The sequence below is a fragment of the Musca autumnalis genome, unplaced genomic scaffold (assembly GCF_047663935.1).
Source record: "Musca autumnalis isolate F117 unplaced genomic scaffold, ASM4766393v1 scaffold_3, whole genome shotgun sequence".
NCBI lineage: Eukaryota > Metazoa > Arthropoda > Insecta > Diptera > Muscidae > Musca > Musca autumnalis.
In genome coordinates this window covers 24388204-24405285 of record NW_027411866.1, presented here as the reverse complement: position 1 = coordinate 24405285, position 17082 = coordinate 24388204, and positions in this window count along the sequence as shown.

Genomic DNA, 17082 nt, shown 5'->3' with positions numbered 1-17082 from the left:
AAATAACTCCACTGGGTTAGACCTCACTTCTAATTAAGTGTCTTCTTTAGGTTTTGCAACAGTCCCCCTTAGGAACCAACATAGTAATAAGTGGATTTTTCTGATAATTTTTATCAAGTGTTAAGTAGTTCTGGTTAAGAACGTGTCTTAGATTCTCTTTCAAAATTAAAAAAAAAAATTTCGCTTCAAATAGTACAATATCACTACGGGTCGTTGTTGAACAAATATTGCAATCTTTGGACAAATCTCTGCATCTGCTCAAATTTTTAAACATAAATCTAATCAATGACATATTTATGCACGTACATAGATGCATAAAATTTATACATAAATATTTTATGTATGTATACATATTTGTTGTGTACATAAATCTATGCATACACCCCCTAAAAATATCTAAATATTGCATGCAAAAATTCCATATTTCTGGCAAAGTGTTTTTTGTGATTTTATTTTTGGAATTATGCCAATAAATCAATATCAATTTGCCAAGATAAAAAGACGAAGAAGAAAGTATAAACGAAATAAAAGTTCTTCAAAGAAACAAAACTTGTTTAATGAAATTGAACAGAGTCTGCCGTTACTATATTTAGCTGGATATATATTTTTTTAAATTTTATTGAATTTCAATATAATTTTTTGTACAAATATATACATATACATATATTGAAAAATATCTTTGTGGTTATGAAAGCAAAAAAAAAAATCTCAAACCCAATGTGTTTTAATGAGTCATTGACATCTCTGAAGAAGTCAAGGCAAGCAAAAATACTGCCCAGATAAAAGTAGTTGAATTTTTATTTTATTTTTTGAAGTGAGTCATTTATGGTACTTGGCATACCAAAGAACACACCCTTAAATTACTCATTACTTTCTCCGTTTGGAAACTCCACTTATCGATGGGGGTATTTGGGACTTTTTATAACTTTAAATGGAAATATGTCAAGTTTCGATAGATTTAAGAGTCCTATGGATGTCTTTGTTCTATAGAAAACAACTACAGAGGTCTTCTATTCCCTAAAAGACTCTCAATTATATAGAAGACTCCTACGACTCCTAGAAGTCTTCTTCCTCTGTTCTATTTTCAGAAAACCCTTACGGGGATCATCTATTTTATGGAAGACCCTTACGGAGGCGTAATATTCTATTGAAAGCCCTTAGGTGGTCTTACTCAATTTACAGAGTACTACTACTGTCAGGCCAGGGGATCAATAAATACGTGAAGTGATCCAATACCGATCTTAATACCGATAAGAGCGAAAATGTGTATTGCTGCCGCCCTTCCTGAAGTCAGACGCCAAACGTTGGATTTATTTGTAGAATATCCTTCGGGAAAATACGATTTTTACTATGACATGGACAGGACTTATCGTCAAGAATTTTACATGGTTCTTGCCTTGGCGGCTCAAACCATACTGCACCAAATCTATCTCGCACGCACCAATTTGACGATCCACTGCATGAGTTTCACTTCCCTCTTGCTAGAGGGATGAAATCAATCTTTCACCAGAAAAAAGGTCTCCGGCCAGACTTTGTAGTTGACACTACTATTCCGTACAAATCGGGACTGGTCGCCCACTGCCTGATATGTTAGGCACGATCAGTGAATTGGAAGATTGTGACACAAGTGTTACAATGATGAAGCCGTCTAATCAATACAATTACAGGGTAGTAGTTTTTCTCACTGATGGGAGAGAGGCCTATTCCCTCTTCGGCTCTGGAGTTGGCGAACGAAAACCTATTTTTGTGTGAAAGTGTCCCCCACAAGCACGTAAAGGATCTGTGATTGTGTGGAGAGTTGAGTATCCAATTCTCTACTCCATGTGCAGTACCAGAAAAGGGACTTCTTTAGTGTGATTTTCTAACTCATTTTTTAGTTACCGACAAAAATTTTGAATGAAAAATTCAAACAGCACTCCTGGTATCGGTAGAACTTTACGACTACTGGTTTTATCACTAACTTACCGACAAATATCTTTAATTATCAAAATTACAAGCAAATTTTGCCAACCTTTGTCGGTAACTCAAAAAATTAGTTAGAGAATAGTAATACTAGTTGGGTCAGGTAACCGAGTTACTTCCAGCTTCGGTCCCATGTGACAGAGGAGCTGCTACGCCATGTAAGACTGTGTTCCGCAGGGCCGTGGAGCCATTTATTCCTTTTCAGAGAATTCCTCTGTCGGGAAGAAGACCTATAAATAGGTCTTCTATTCTATTGAAGAGACCTACGGAGGTCTTTTTATCTAAAGAAGACTCCAACGGAGGCCTTGTATATAGTATAGATGTCTTCTAATCTATAGAAGACTCCTACGGACGTCTTCTATTCGCTAGAAGACCTCTACAGAGATCTTCTATACTATAGAAGACTCCTAAGGAGGTCCTTTATGTTATAGAAGGCTCCGACGGAGATTTCTATACTATAGAATACTCCTAAGGAGGTATTTTATGCTATAGAAGACTCCTACGGAGGTCTTCTATGCTATAGAAGACTCCTACGGAGGTCTTTTATGCTATAGAAGACTCCGACGGAGATTTCTATGCTATAGAAGACTCCTACGGAGGTCTTCTATGCTATAGAAGACTCCGACGGAGATTTCTATGCTATAGAAAACTCTTACGGAGTTCTTCTATGTTATAGAAGACTCTTACGGCGTTTTCCTATGCTATAGAAGATTCCTGCGAAGGTCTTCTATGCTATAAAAGGCACCTACGGAGGTTTTTATGATGTAGAAGGCAACTGCGGAGGTCTGCAGTGCTATAGAAGACTCCTACGGATGTCTTCTATGGTATAAAAGAAACCTTCGGTGGTTTCTTATTCTATAGAAGACCCCCAGGGAGATCTTTTATATGCTATAGTAGTTTCTATGCTATAGTAGACTCCTACAGTGGTTTTCTATTCTCTAGAAGTCTCCTATAGTGGTCTTCTATACTCTAGTAGTCTCCAACGGAGTTCTTCTGGTGGATAAAAAATCGCTACGGTGGTGTTTTATTCTATAGAAGGCCCTGAGCAGGTATTTTATTCTATAGAAAATCCCTACGTACGTATGTCAGCTATTCTAGAAGTCTTCCACAGAGTTGTTCTATTCTATAGAAGACCCCCCTTGAGGGCTTCTATTCTATAGAAGACTCCTACAGAATAAAAAGCTTCCGTAAATGCCTGGGTATATAAGAAGCTGGCCTTGCTTGCTTCTGATAAAAGAATAAAAAAGAAAAGGGCAACCTAGTTCAAAAATTGGCTCGGCCTTTTTATTCTTTTATCAGAAGCAAGCAGGCGAGGCTGCTTATGTACCCCAAGCCTCAATAAAGGGCTAGGTACATATTCTGCTTTTGATAAGAGAATAAAAAAGAAAAGGGCAACACAGTTCGAAATGTACTCCTCTTTATTGCTTGGTTTCTGATCAAGATCTATTTATAAGGTCACGTAAGTAGCACAACAACAACTCTATTTTGGCCGAAAATTCTTCAATATGTCAAAATGTTTGTTTACGTTTTCATACAAATGATTCACAATAACAAAAAAATTGACAGATTGAAACCAATCAGCTGGTCGTTTTACGCCACCTTATAATTTCATCATGTTTCTGATTAATTTCCTGCTTCATTTCTGACATAATAAAAATAAAAGAATAAGGAAGGCCGAGCCAATTTCGAACTATTTTTCTTATATCAGAATTGAAGTAAGCAAGCAGGGCAAACAGGCGAGGCTTAAAGGTAGAAACAAAATGAAATACGCCGCTTTTTTACGCTCAATTTCATGTAAAAGACTAAAGGCCAAGTACTACCTAATTCAAATGAATTAGGCTGCATTTGAATTGGGTAGAACTTGGCCTTTAATCTTTTACATGAAACACCTTAAAGGCCTGCGTACATAAGCTGCTTTGCCTGATTGCCTTGCTTACCTGCTTCATTTCTGACGTAATAAAAATAATAGAATAAAGACGAAATTTCGAACTGGGTTGCCATCAGTTGGAAATTGGGTCGGCCTTCTTTGTTCTTTTATTTTTTTATTGAAGCAGCAAAGCAAGGTAATCAGGCAAAGCAGCTTATGTACGCAGGCCTTAAGAGTCTTATATAGAATGAACAACCTCTGTAGGGGTTGTTGTTTATATTTATAGACCTTCGTAGGAATCTTATCTAGAATAGGAAACCTCTGCAGATGTCTCCCAGCTTTCCTTTCAGCTTCGCTATAAAGTCTCCCTTCGTTTTAATCTTAAATTTCTATCAAATTCTGCTTTAAAGAATTTCAAAAAACCGAAATAAATTCTATTTGTAATTTATTATCGGAATACATACAAGTGCCATGATATATCCAGTACATTCTATATATAGATATAGAAGGCTATATATTTATGTATGTATGTGTATATAGTGCATATAGTACATGAATACTTGTACATATGTATGTAAGTACATACAATTGCATACAAAACCCCGCCATTTTCCCACACAAAACTCGCAGAAACAGAGCCAACAACAGCTGGAACAAAAACAACAACAAAAATGCAATGATTTTTATTGCAAAAATGTGTTGCTATAAATCTCAATGAAACCTTTCTTGCTTCTGCCCCCATCTACCTCATCATTCACAATAGCCTAGGCAAAAGTACACCACACCACCCGGCCCACAAAGATGGCAAGAGTTATGGTGGCAAAACAAAACCGAAAAAAAATATTATCATGACTGTCATGATACTTTAACGAGAAAATGAACGATTGTGTGAAAAGGAAGAGAGAAGAGTTGTTAACAATTCTGTATCTATTGAAAGGAGTTGGGCGTTTTTACACAGTAATGTAAATAAAAGCCCGCCAAGTAATGAATATCACTAAATTTTATAGACAGAAGGAAGAGTTGGTTGGATTGTCATCGTCTAGGAAATGAAGTATATGTATAAACTAACTGTCATAGCCATAAATTTTAATGTCTTCTTCCCGTACTTTACGCAGGCAAACAAGTAAAAATGCAGCAAGAACAGAACAATGAACACCAACAGTCATAAATGCGCAGTGCAAAGTTTATGTGCCATAGTAGAACTAACTTACTAGGAAAAAATTAAGGGGGTCGCCAAGCAAAATGACCAGCAAATACAGAGGAATAAACTTTACTTATGAGCTGAAAATTTCTAATCTGCCAAGAGGAATGAAATAAAAGAAATATGGGACAATGAACCATACCTACCCTTTAAAGAACGGTTGATTGACCAATGTAACTTAGGTCATGATCTACTTTGACAAATTTGCATTTAAAGTTATTTCGGAAAAGATTCACGATAAAGACTAACAATAGGAAGGTGAATTTTGACGTTCGTAGGGGTCTTCATTAGAATAGAAAACCTCTATAGTGTTTTTTATACAATATAGAATGGAAGTCCTTCGTAGTAGTCTTCTATAGAATAGAAGAAAAGCGTAAGGATCATCTATAGAATAGAAAATCTCCGTAGGGATCTTCTATAGCACAGAAGACCTCCGTAGGGTTCGTCAATAGAATAAACGACCACCGAAAGTTTCTTCTATAGAATAGAAAACCTCCGTAGGAGTATTCTATAAAATATAAGAGCTCCGTGGGAGTCTTCTATACAATAAAAGCCTCCATAGGTGTCCTCCGTAGGCTAAAATACCACCGTATGCGTCTTCTATCGAATATAAGAGGTTGTAAGCTGTTTTCTGTAGAATAGAAGACATTTGTAAGAGTCTTCTATATCATAGAAGACTTCCGTAGGAGTATTCTATAGCACAGAAGACCTCCGTAGGAGTCTTCTATAGCATAGAAGACCTCCGTAGGAGTCTTCTATAGCATAGAAGACCTCCGTAGGAGTTTTCTATTGCACAGAAGACCTCCGTAGGAGTTTTCTATAGAATAAAAAAACCTCCGTAGGAGTCTTCTATTGAATAATAAACGTTCATAGGAGTTTTTATAGAATAGAAGACCTCCGTAGAGGTCTTCTATAAAATAGAAGACCTTTGTAGAATAAAGAATAAAGACCACCGTCGGGGGTTCTATAAAATAGAAGACCTCCGTAGCAGTCTTCTATAGAATAGAAGACTTCCGCAGGAGTGTTCTATAGTATATAAAGCCTCCTTAGGGTTCTTCTGTAGAATAGAAGACCAACGTAAGTGTTTTCTATAGAATAGAAGATAACCGCAGGGGCCTCCTATAGAATTGAAGACAACCATGGGGCATTCTAATGTCGTCTTTCATTCTATGAATGACTATAGAAGACCCCTGCAGCAGACAACCCCGTTTATCTTCAATTCTATAAAAGACACCTGCGGTTGTTTTCAATTCTATAGAAGGCCACCATGTATATGTTTCCTATACAAAAAAGACGCACTTAGGGGTTCTCTATCGAATGGAAGATCACCGCTGGGATCTTCTTTTAAGTAGATGACCTCAATAGGAGGCTTCTGTGTGGATTATAGACGCCCGAAAGTGATTCTAATAGATTTTAAAGATAACCATAAGGAAATCCTAGTGGGCGAAATGACGTGAGTATTTACAGATTACCATTAGGGAATCTACCTGACGGACTCCAAAACGTTCGTTGGAGATTTTTATAGGATATAATACCTCCTTAGAGGCCTTCTGTGTAGTTAAAAAAGTCCGACAACGTCTTTTATAGCTAGAAGATCCCGTAGTGGTTTTCTGAACATTTGAAGACTTCCGCCTTGGTTTCCTGTGGAAATGAAGACACCTACGAAGGTTTTCTATTAATATAGAGGACATTTACGGAGTTCTTCTATTTTACAGAAGACACCTACGTAGGTCTTCTGTTCTATATAAGATCCTTACGGATGTCTTCTATTTATAGAAGATCTGTATTGAGGTCTTTTTTCTATAGAAGCCCCCAAAGGTGGTCTACTATTCTATAGAAGACCCCTACAGAGATCTCTTGTTCTATAGAATTCCCTCTAGAGGTATTCTATTCTGTAGAAATACCCTACAGACTCCTACTGAAACCTTTTATTATATAAACGATCCCTACGGAAGTCTTCTATAAGACCCCTCTCTTCTATAGAAGAACTTTACGGAGGTCATTTATAGGACATAGACGAAGGTCTCTTATTCTATAGAAGACCCTCTGAAGAGTCTTCTGTACAATAGAAGAGGGTCTTCAAAACAATAGAAGAAGGTTTTCCAGACCACTAGATGACCTTTATTCAGTAGAAGTACTCTACCGAAGTCTACTTAAGAAGACTCCTACGGTGGTCTTTTATTCTACGGGCCCCCTATTTATATTCTATAGAATAGTTTTACGGGATCTGCTATTAGTAAGAAGCCCCTGTAGATGTCTTATATTCTCTAGAATACGCCTACAGAAGTCTAATATCCTACAGAAAAACGCATTTTCGTATGTCTTCAGTTTTACAGATGCCACATACGGGGGTTTTACAGAAGACTCCTATGGAGGTCTATAAAAGACGTCTTCGGATTTCTATGTCAAGTCCTTAACACGAATTTTTGAGTGGCCTTGTTATTTTCCAGTTTCTCTATTGGCTATTTAAGGAACCTGAAGAACCTCTATTCAACTCCCAAAACTAAGTAAAAGAATATACAGTGCCTATCCCTGCTATAAGATCTTTCATACATACGTTTTTTTTTAAATTTTGTTCTGAAGACCTCTTTTTGGTAGCAATATTTTAAAGGGAGGGAAGTCCAAAGGGTAATATACATACATACATCAGCTGCCCTCTTATAAAAACTATAAACCTGAAATATATATATAAACATAAATGTATACCTACATACATATTTTATGACCCCTTGTGCCATGTACAATAGCTACGAAGTTGTTGCATACAAAAGGAGGAATCCAAGGGAAGGCTATTGCAATACTTGTTTATATGCAACTAACAACAGTTGCATATACATACATACATGTATATCTATACGTACCTAAATATAGTATAAACCTATTTAACGGGGGGTATTACATTCTGCAGGTAAAACTAAATAGAATTACTTACTACGCACTTTTGTTATATGTATGTACATACTAACCCGTTAGTTTCTAGGAAAGGTAAGGAAACTATACTGGTGGCAGCAGGGTGCCCTGTTGCCAATTCCCCTCTGACCATGGTGGACCGCAACATACAACACATAGAAAACATGCAGGCACTGTAGATCCCATTGAGGCTATTTTGAGGTATACTCGTATATATGTGCATACATACGCCAATTCTCTATGTACTTTTAAAGTTTTGGAACATGACAGGTCATCCATTTTGTGTGTATTCGGTGTGTATTCGCTGGGCACATTTTCGGTACATAGAGAAACCTAGATATCGGTTTGTGTGGGTGTTTTTGGCCTTTTATTGGCAAAAGATGACGTTGCACATTTACTTACGCACATTTTCAATAGATACTGGCATGAGGAGGTGGAAAGCTATGTATGTATGTATATATTAGTACATAAGTATGTACAGTGGATACCAACGAAAGTTTTAGAGAGAGATAAACTAAGTCCCAATTTACATTAGGCGAGTTTACTTGCGGCAATTGTCAGTTTGATGGAGAGAGAGGTGAGGCATATGGTAACCCTTTGCCTCTCAGCCCCCTCTCTCACCTACAAACTGACAATTGCCGCAAGTAAACTCGCCTAATGTAAATTGGGACTAACTTATTATTGATTTAATTGCCAACCAGAATCGGTCCGAAAAATCGAAAATATCTTAAGTGAAAATGAGTTCTTTCCTGATGTTTTCAAGTTGTCTATTCTATAGGAGACCCCTGAAGAAGTCTACTATTCTACAGAGTCTATCTTCTGGATGTCTGTAGGAAACTCACAGAGAAGTGTTCTATTTTATAGAAGTTCCTCTATTCTTTAGAAAACCGCGTCAGAAGTCTTTCATTCTATAGAAGTCTTCTAAGCTGTAGAAGACCCCAACGTAAGTCTTCTATTCTATGAAAGATCCCAACATAGATTTTTAAATTCCATCGAATACCTTACCGAGGTTTTCCATTCTATAGAAGACCCCTACATAGGTCTCCACTTAAAAAAGACTCCCACGGAGGTCTTCTCTGCTATTGAAGATCCCTAAACTGGTTTTCCATTCTATAGAAGACTCCGAAAAAGGTCTTCTATTCCATAGAAGACTCTATGGTGGCCTTCCATTCTATAGAAGACTCCTACAGAGGCCTTTCATTATATAGAAGATCCCTACAGAAACCTTTCATTTTATAGAAGGCTCCCACGGAGGTCTTCTATTGTATGGAAAACTCTTTTATAGAAGACTCCTACAGACTTCTACTCTATAGAAGTCTATTTCATAGAAGACTCCTATGGAGGTCTTCTATTCTACAGACGACACCTACAGAAACCCCTGTAGAGGTCTTCTATTATATTGAAGACACCTACAAGGGCCTTCTATCCTACAGAAGACCCCTACGGAGGTCTTTTGTTTTATAAAAGACTTCTACAGAGGCTTTCCATCCTATAGAGGTCTTTTCTGCTATAAAAGATCCCTACAGAGGTCTTCTACTCTACTGAAGACCGCTACAGAGAGATTAGGTTCTGATCATCTTGAAAAACTCTCTTCAGCGCCGCCAAAGACCTTCTTCTGCTTGTCTATTAAGACCACTCTTTGCTGGTCTATAAAGACTCCCTGACGATCGACTTAAAAGACTCCATTAAAAATCTCCCATCAGCAGTCTATAAATATTCTCTTCAGGACGCATTAAAAGATACAAAATACTCCCTTCTGAGATTCCCTTCTTGGATTCAATTGACTTTTCCTCATCTTAATAGACTCCCTTGTGATCTTCCCTGTTTTTGTCCATAAATACTACCTTCAGGTCGTCTTAAGAAGCACCTTTCAGTCGTCTGTGGTTACTGTCTTCGATTTTTGCAAAGACGGTCTTTTCTTTTCCCATAAAACTCACTTCCGAACGTCTACAAAGACTCCCTCCAATCATCTATAAAAACTCTCATCAGTCGTCTATAATCGGCTTAGACTCCTTCTAAGATTCCCTTTTTGGATCCTGGTCATGCTGTAATATTTCCTTCTGGTCGTTTTTAAAGACTCCCTCTTGATCTTCCCTGTGTTTGTCTGTTGAGACTTCTCTTTGCTGGTCTATAAAGACTCCCCTCAGATCGTCTATAAAATTTCCCACCTCTATCCTCTATAAAGATTCTCTTCAGAAAGCCTTAAGATTAATTTCTAGGTATTTAAAAAGTTCCATTTCGGATCATCTTGAAAGACTCACCTCTGGTCGTTTATAAAGACTACATTCTGATCTTTCCTTCGTTAAGTCCACAATAGCGACCTTCTGCTCGTATAAAAAAGTCTGTCTTCAGGTTTTCTTAACAGACTGTCGTCTGTACTTAAATACCCACTTCTGGTCGTCTATTAAAACTACCGAAATTCGTTTATAAAGTTGTCGTTTATAAAGGTCGTAAAGTCCAGTCGTCTTGAAAGATTCCCTTCTGGTTGCCTATAAAGACTTTACACTGATTTACTTTAAATGCTCTGTTCAGCTGGTCTATAACACCATCCTTCTCTTTATCCATAGAAATTTACTTCTGGACGTCTATCGAGACTCTTCTCTGCAGGCGTATAAAGACTCCCTTCCGGTTGTCTTAATAAACTTCTGAACGTCTATGAAGACTTCCTCCATCTGCTTGTCCACAAATGATTCCGTCGGACCGCCTATAAAGATTCCCTTCCGATAGTCTATAAAAAATGATGATGAGACGGATAAAAAGACTCATTACTCAAGACTAGACCACAATAGAAAATGTATATAAAGATTTTCTTCTGATCATCAATAAAATCTCCCTTCTGGTCTTCCTTAAGAAGGAAAAACTTCATACACGGCTAGAATTCAGAAGTCTCCTTCAATTGATTTGCGAGCGCTTCTATAAATCAACCAACTTCGGGCTATCATCCAACTTCGGGCTATTCTATAACGATCCACCTTCTGCTAAAAAGATTTCTTTCAATCAGTTAATCCGTAATTTAAAGTTAATTCTTGGAAATCATAATGGGGCAATCCCAACTGTTTCAAAAAATTACTACCGTTGTCACATATTCGCCTGACCCTCTTCAATCCCTCAAGATCCATGTATGAGACTGTCAGAATAGGAAGTCCCACCAAACCTGGCATATTTGCATTTAAAGTTATTTTTTTGTTTATACCGACTTCCTTCCTCTGGTCTAGAAAACTCTTTTCAGGTCATCTAAAAAGTGTCCATGTAGCTTGTACAAAATAAAAAAAAAGATTCCCTTGTGGTGGCCTATAAAGATTTCCTTTAATGACTGCCTTCTGGCCGTCTTAAAAGAATCTCTTCATTTCGTTTCTGAATACTTTCATCAATTTATTAAACTCTACTTTAGAATGGATATATATTTTTGGGTTTGAAAGAGACTCTAAGACATGTCTATAACTCCAACTACTTTCCACTTCCTTATATAGATGATTTCTTTTAAGATTCTTTAAATAGTTTTTATGGAGACTCTCCAGAATGCTCAAACCTAAACCAATCCCAAATAGTTCTTGCAGGCGGTGGTGTTAAATTGAAGGTCCTACCCAATCAATTCCGTTAATCAGTATAGAAGATACACCCAAATCTTACATTGCTTCTGGAGCGCTTCTATAAATCATCCTACTTCGGGATCTTCTCTAACGATCCACCTTCTGCTGAGAAGATTTCCCTCAATTAGTTAATCCGTACTTTAAAGTTAATTCTTGGAAATCATAATGGGATAATCGCACCTGTTTCCAAAACTGACTACCGTTGTCGCATATTCGCCTGTCCCTTAATATCCATGTACGAGACTGTCAGAATAGGAAGTCCCACCAAACCTGGCATATTTGCATTTAAAGTTATTTTTTTGTTTATACCGACTTGCTTCTTCTTGTCTATAAAACTCCTTTCAGGTCATCTAAAAAGTGTCCCTGCAGCTTGTACATATATAAAAGACTGCCTTATGGACTTATACAGAGATTCCCTTGTGGTGGCCTATAAAGATTTCCTTTAATGACTGCCTTCTGGTCGTCTTAAAAGAATCTCTTCATTTCGTTGCTAAATACTTTCATCACTTTATTAGACTCTACTATAGAATGGATATACATTTTTGGTTTGGAAGAGACTCTAAGACATGCCTATAACTCCGACTACTTACCACTTCCTGATATGGATGATTTCTGTTAAGGCTCCTTAAATAGTTTTTATGAAGACTCTCCAGAATGCTGAAACCTTTACCAAGTCCAATTAGTTCTTGTAGGTGGTGATGTTAATTGAAGCTCCTGGCTAGTCAATCCCGTTAATCAGTATATAAGGTACACCCAAATATTCCATTGCTTTGGAAGCGCTTCTATAAATCATCCCACTTCGGGCTCTTCTCTAAAGATCCACCTTCTGCTCACATGATTTCCTTCAATCAGTTAGTCCGTAATTTAAAGTTAATACTTGGAAATCATAATAGGACAATCCCAACTGTTTCAAAAAATGACTACCATTGTCCCATGTTCGCCTGTCTCTCTTCAAGCCCTCAAGATCCATGTATGAGACTGTCAGAATAGAAAGTCGCACCAAACCTGGCATATTTGCATTTAAAGTTATTTTTGTCTCTTTTTACCTATAAAACTCCTTTCAGGTCATCTAAAAAATGTCACTACTGCTTTTACATTTATAAAATACTGCCTTATGAACTTCTACAGAGATTCCCTTGTGGTGGCCTATAAAGATTTTTCTTTAATGACTGCCTTCTGGCCGTCTTAAAATAATCTTTTTTTTTTCGTTTCTAAATACTTTCATAAATTTATTAGACTCTACTGTAGAATGTATATACATTTTTGGGTCTGAAAGAGGCCCTAAGACATGTTTATAACTCCAACTACTTACCACTTCCTGCTATAGATGATTTCTTTTAATATTCTTTAAATAGTTTTTATGAAGACTCTCCAGAATGCTCAAACCTGAACCAAGCCCAAATAGTTCTTGCAGGTGGTGGTGTTAAATTGAAGGTCCTACCCAATCAATTCCATTAATGAGTATAGAAGATACACCCAAAATCATCCTACTTCGGGCTCTTCTCTAAGGATCCACCTTCTGCTAAGAAGATTTCCTTCAATCAGTTAATTGGTAATTTAAAGTTAATTCTTGGAAATCACAATGGGACAATCCCAACTATTTCAAAAAATGACTACCGTTTCAAAAAATGACTACCACTGTCCCATGTTCGCCTGTCCCTCTTCAATCCCTCAAGATCCATGTATGAGACTGTCAGGATAGGAAGTCCCACCAAACTTGGCATATTTGCATTTAAAGTTATTTTTGCGCAAAACAATTATTTTCAAAATCAAATCTCTCTCTATGACTACCATTGTCCCATATTCGCCTGTCCCTCTTCAATCCCTCAAGATCCATGTATGAGACTGTCAGGATAGGAAGTCCCACCAAACCTGGCATATTTGCATTTAAAGTTATTTTTGCGAAAAACAATTATTTTCAAAATCAAATCTACATACCTCTCTCTCTCCCTACCTTCATTTTAAAGCAAAATGGCTTTATCTCATATCCAATATAACCCCTTTCTTCATAGTGTTTGGATGGACAACTTGATTATATGGGCACAAATGTTTGCCATTCTCCAAGCAATCGACTTGCATACTTGGTGCCACATAGAGCTACAATATGTAGTCTTTACATAAGGTACATACATACGTTGTATGTACATACATATATACATAAGAGCGTTTGTAGTATATAAAGTCCGCGTATCTATGACGATCTATGGACTCACAATAGCTTGCAGCCAGTCATTCAGTCAGCCGGGAAGGTGGCTGGCAAGCAGCTGCAAAGCATTATTCTTCTTCTTCTATCCATCTATCTATGTATGAATGTACATATCTATAACGAACCATTTGTTGTATGGTGTCTATATACAACAACAACAACGTGTATAGATACTAGATACACATATCCCAATAAAAACAACACCAAACATGAATTGGGAAATCGTCTACTATATAGAAGGTATGCATGTACAACAAAAACAATAATATCGACAACGAAACGGCGATGCGATGTTTTACGATGACAACGTCGTCATCGTCGTTGTTGTCTTTTCACCCAAACAAAGCAAAAAAAAAATCCAAAATAACAACAACAAAAGTAAACAATGCCAGATGACTTCGCGAATTACTAATGGCATGGAAAGTGTCTCTGTTTTTGTGTTTTTGGAGGACGTAAGGTGGTCGACCAACGAGACAGGAGGTGCTGCTGTGGCGTCAAAATTGCAAATGTGAACAAAACTTGTACAGTCAGTCATCTTGGGTAAGGTTAGGAATGGTTTGTGTCAACTGTACTTTAAAAGGTTTACCATCTACGGTTATAGTATTGGAAGCCTTTGTAGACGTCGCCTATAAAGGAGTCACCTTAGGACTCTTTTATACCATATGTGAAGAGGTCTTCTGTAGAATGTGAGGCCTTCGTACGGGTTTTCTATACAATAGTATGCCAACGAAGGTTTTCTGTAGAATAGGAGGCCAACGAAGAGGTCTTCTTGACAATAGCAGGTCTCCTTGGAGGCCCTTGGTGGAATATGAGACCTCCAAAGAATCTTATATAGAATAGGAGGCCAACGAAGAGGTCTTATACAGAATAGGAAGCCCACGAAGAGATTTTCTGCCCAATATGAGGCCTCCGTATGGCTATTCTATGGAATAGAAGGAAAATGTGGGGATTTTCTATAGAATATGAGACTTCCGTAGTGATCTTCTGTAGAATAAGAGGCCTTCTAGGGGTCTTCGGTAAAACAGGAAGCCTTCATAGAGGTCTTCTAAAGAAAAGGAGGCTAACAAAGAGACCCTTCTGTAGAATAAGAAGCCTCCGCATGGGTCTTATGTAGAATAGAAGGCCTACGTAGGGGTCTTCTATTGAGTAGAAGGCTTACGTAGGGGTCTACTATAGCATGTACTGGTCTCCTATACAATAAAAGGTTTCCATAAGAATCTTCTATTGAATAGGAGGCCTCCACGGAGATATTCTATAGTATGGGACGCCTATGTAGGAGTCATCTATAGAATAGAATACCTCGAAGGAGCCTTTTGTAGAATAGAGCCTCTGTAAATGCCTTTTATAGAATAGGAGACCTCTGTAGTGATTTCCGGTAGAATATAAATCTTCCGGAGGTGGCTTCTGTGGAAAGTAAACTTTCGTAGGAGTCTTCTATAGAATGGAAGACCTGCGTAGGAGTCTTCTGTGGAATTAAGACCTTCGTAAAGTTTCTATGGAATAGAAAACCTTCGCAGAAATCTTCTAGCGAATGGAAGACTTTCTCAGTGTTCTTCTTTAGAATAGACCTCTGTACGGTTTCCTATAAAATAAGAAGCCTCCGTAAGGGTCTTTTGCAGAATATGAGACATCCGCAGGGGTGTTCTGTAAACTAGGAGGCTTTGTTGTCATGTTTTTTTATACAATATAAAGCCCCGTAGGGGTCCTCTATAGAATATAACTCCTTGCAGTTGTATATAGAATAGAACACTCCGTACGGTTTTCTATTCTGCCTTATGGACTTCTACAGAGATTCCCTTGTGGTGGCCTGTAAAGATTTCCTATGACTGCCTTCTGGCCGTTTTAAAAGAATCTCTTCATTTCGTTTCTGAATACTTTCATAAATTTATTTGACTCTACTATAGAATGGATATATATTTTTGGGTTTGAAAGAGACTCTAAGACATGCCTATAACTCCAACTACTTACTACTTCCTGATATAAATGATTTATTTTAAGGCTCATTAAATAGTTTTTATGAAGACTCTCCTGGATGCTCAATCCTGTACCAAACCCAAATAGTTTCTACAAGTGGTGGTGTTCAATTCGCCTGTCCCTCTTCAATCCCTCAAGATCCATGTATGAGACTGTCAGAATAGGAAGTCCCACCAAACCTGGTATATTTGCATTTAAAGTTATTTTTGTTTATGCCGACTTCCTTCTTCTTGTCCATAAAACTCCTTTCAGGTATCTAAAAAGTGTCCCTGCAGCTTGTACATACATATATAAAAGACTGGCTTATGGATTTGAAGACTTCGTAAGAGTATTCTATAGAATTGAATACTCCGTAGGGCTGTTCTATAGCATAGTAGACATCTGAAGGGGTCTTCTATGGAATATAAAGCCTTTGTGGTGGTTTTCTATAGAAGAGAAGGCCTCTGAAATGGTGTTCTATAGAATATAAGGCCTCTGAAGTGGTCTTATGTAGAACAGAAAACCTCTAAAGGGTATTCTGTAGAATTGTAGGGATCTGAAGGGGGCTTCTATATAAGAAAAGGCTTTTCAATGGTTATTTTTTGTAGAATATGAGACCACCCCAGGGATCTTCTATAGAATAGGAAGCCTCAGTAGGCGTATTCTATAAAATAGAAGGTCTCCTTAGGGATCTCCTATAGAATGGAGGGCCTCCGTAGGGGCCTTCTTTAGACAGAAGGCCTCAGTAGGTGTAGAAGACATCGGTAGGGATCTTCTACTGAATAAAAGACCTCTGTAGGCGTCTTCTTTAGAAAATTGGGCTTTATAGAGATATTCTGCAAAATGAAGTCCTCATTGGGGATCTTCTGTGGAATACAAGGCCTTCTTAGGGGCCGTCAATAGAGTAGGGGGCCAACAAAGAGATCTTCTATAGGAAAGGAGGCCAACAAAGAGACCTTCTGTAGAATAAGAGGCCTCCGCAAAGGTGTTCTATAGAGTAGTAGAGTAGAGTCCTACGTATGCGTCGTCAGCAGACTAGGAGGTCTCCGTAGGCGTCTTCTATAGAATAGAGAGGCTTTTTAGGTGCCTTTTATAGAATAGGCAGCCCAGGGTGAGATCTTCTTTTAGAATAGGAGGCTTCCGTATTGGTCGCTTATAGAATAGAAGGCTAACATAGAGGGCTTCTATAGAATGGGTGGCTTCCGTAGGGGTCTTCTGCAGAATATGAGGCCTCCGTAGAGGTCTTATGTGGAATATGAGGCCTCCGTAGGGGAATTCTATGTAACTGGATGTCAACGGAGAGGTCTTCTATAAAATAGGTGGCTTCCGTAGAGGTTATCTGTATAATAAGAGGACTCCTTAGGATCTTCTTTAAAACAGGAGGCTTCTATAT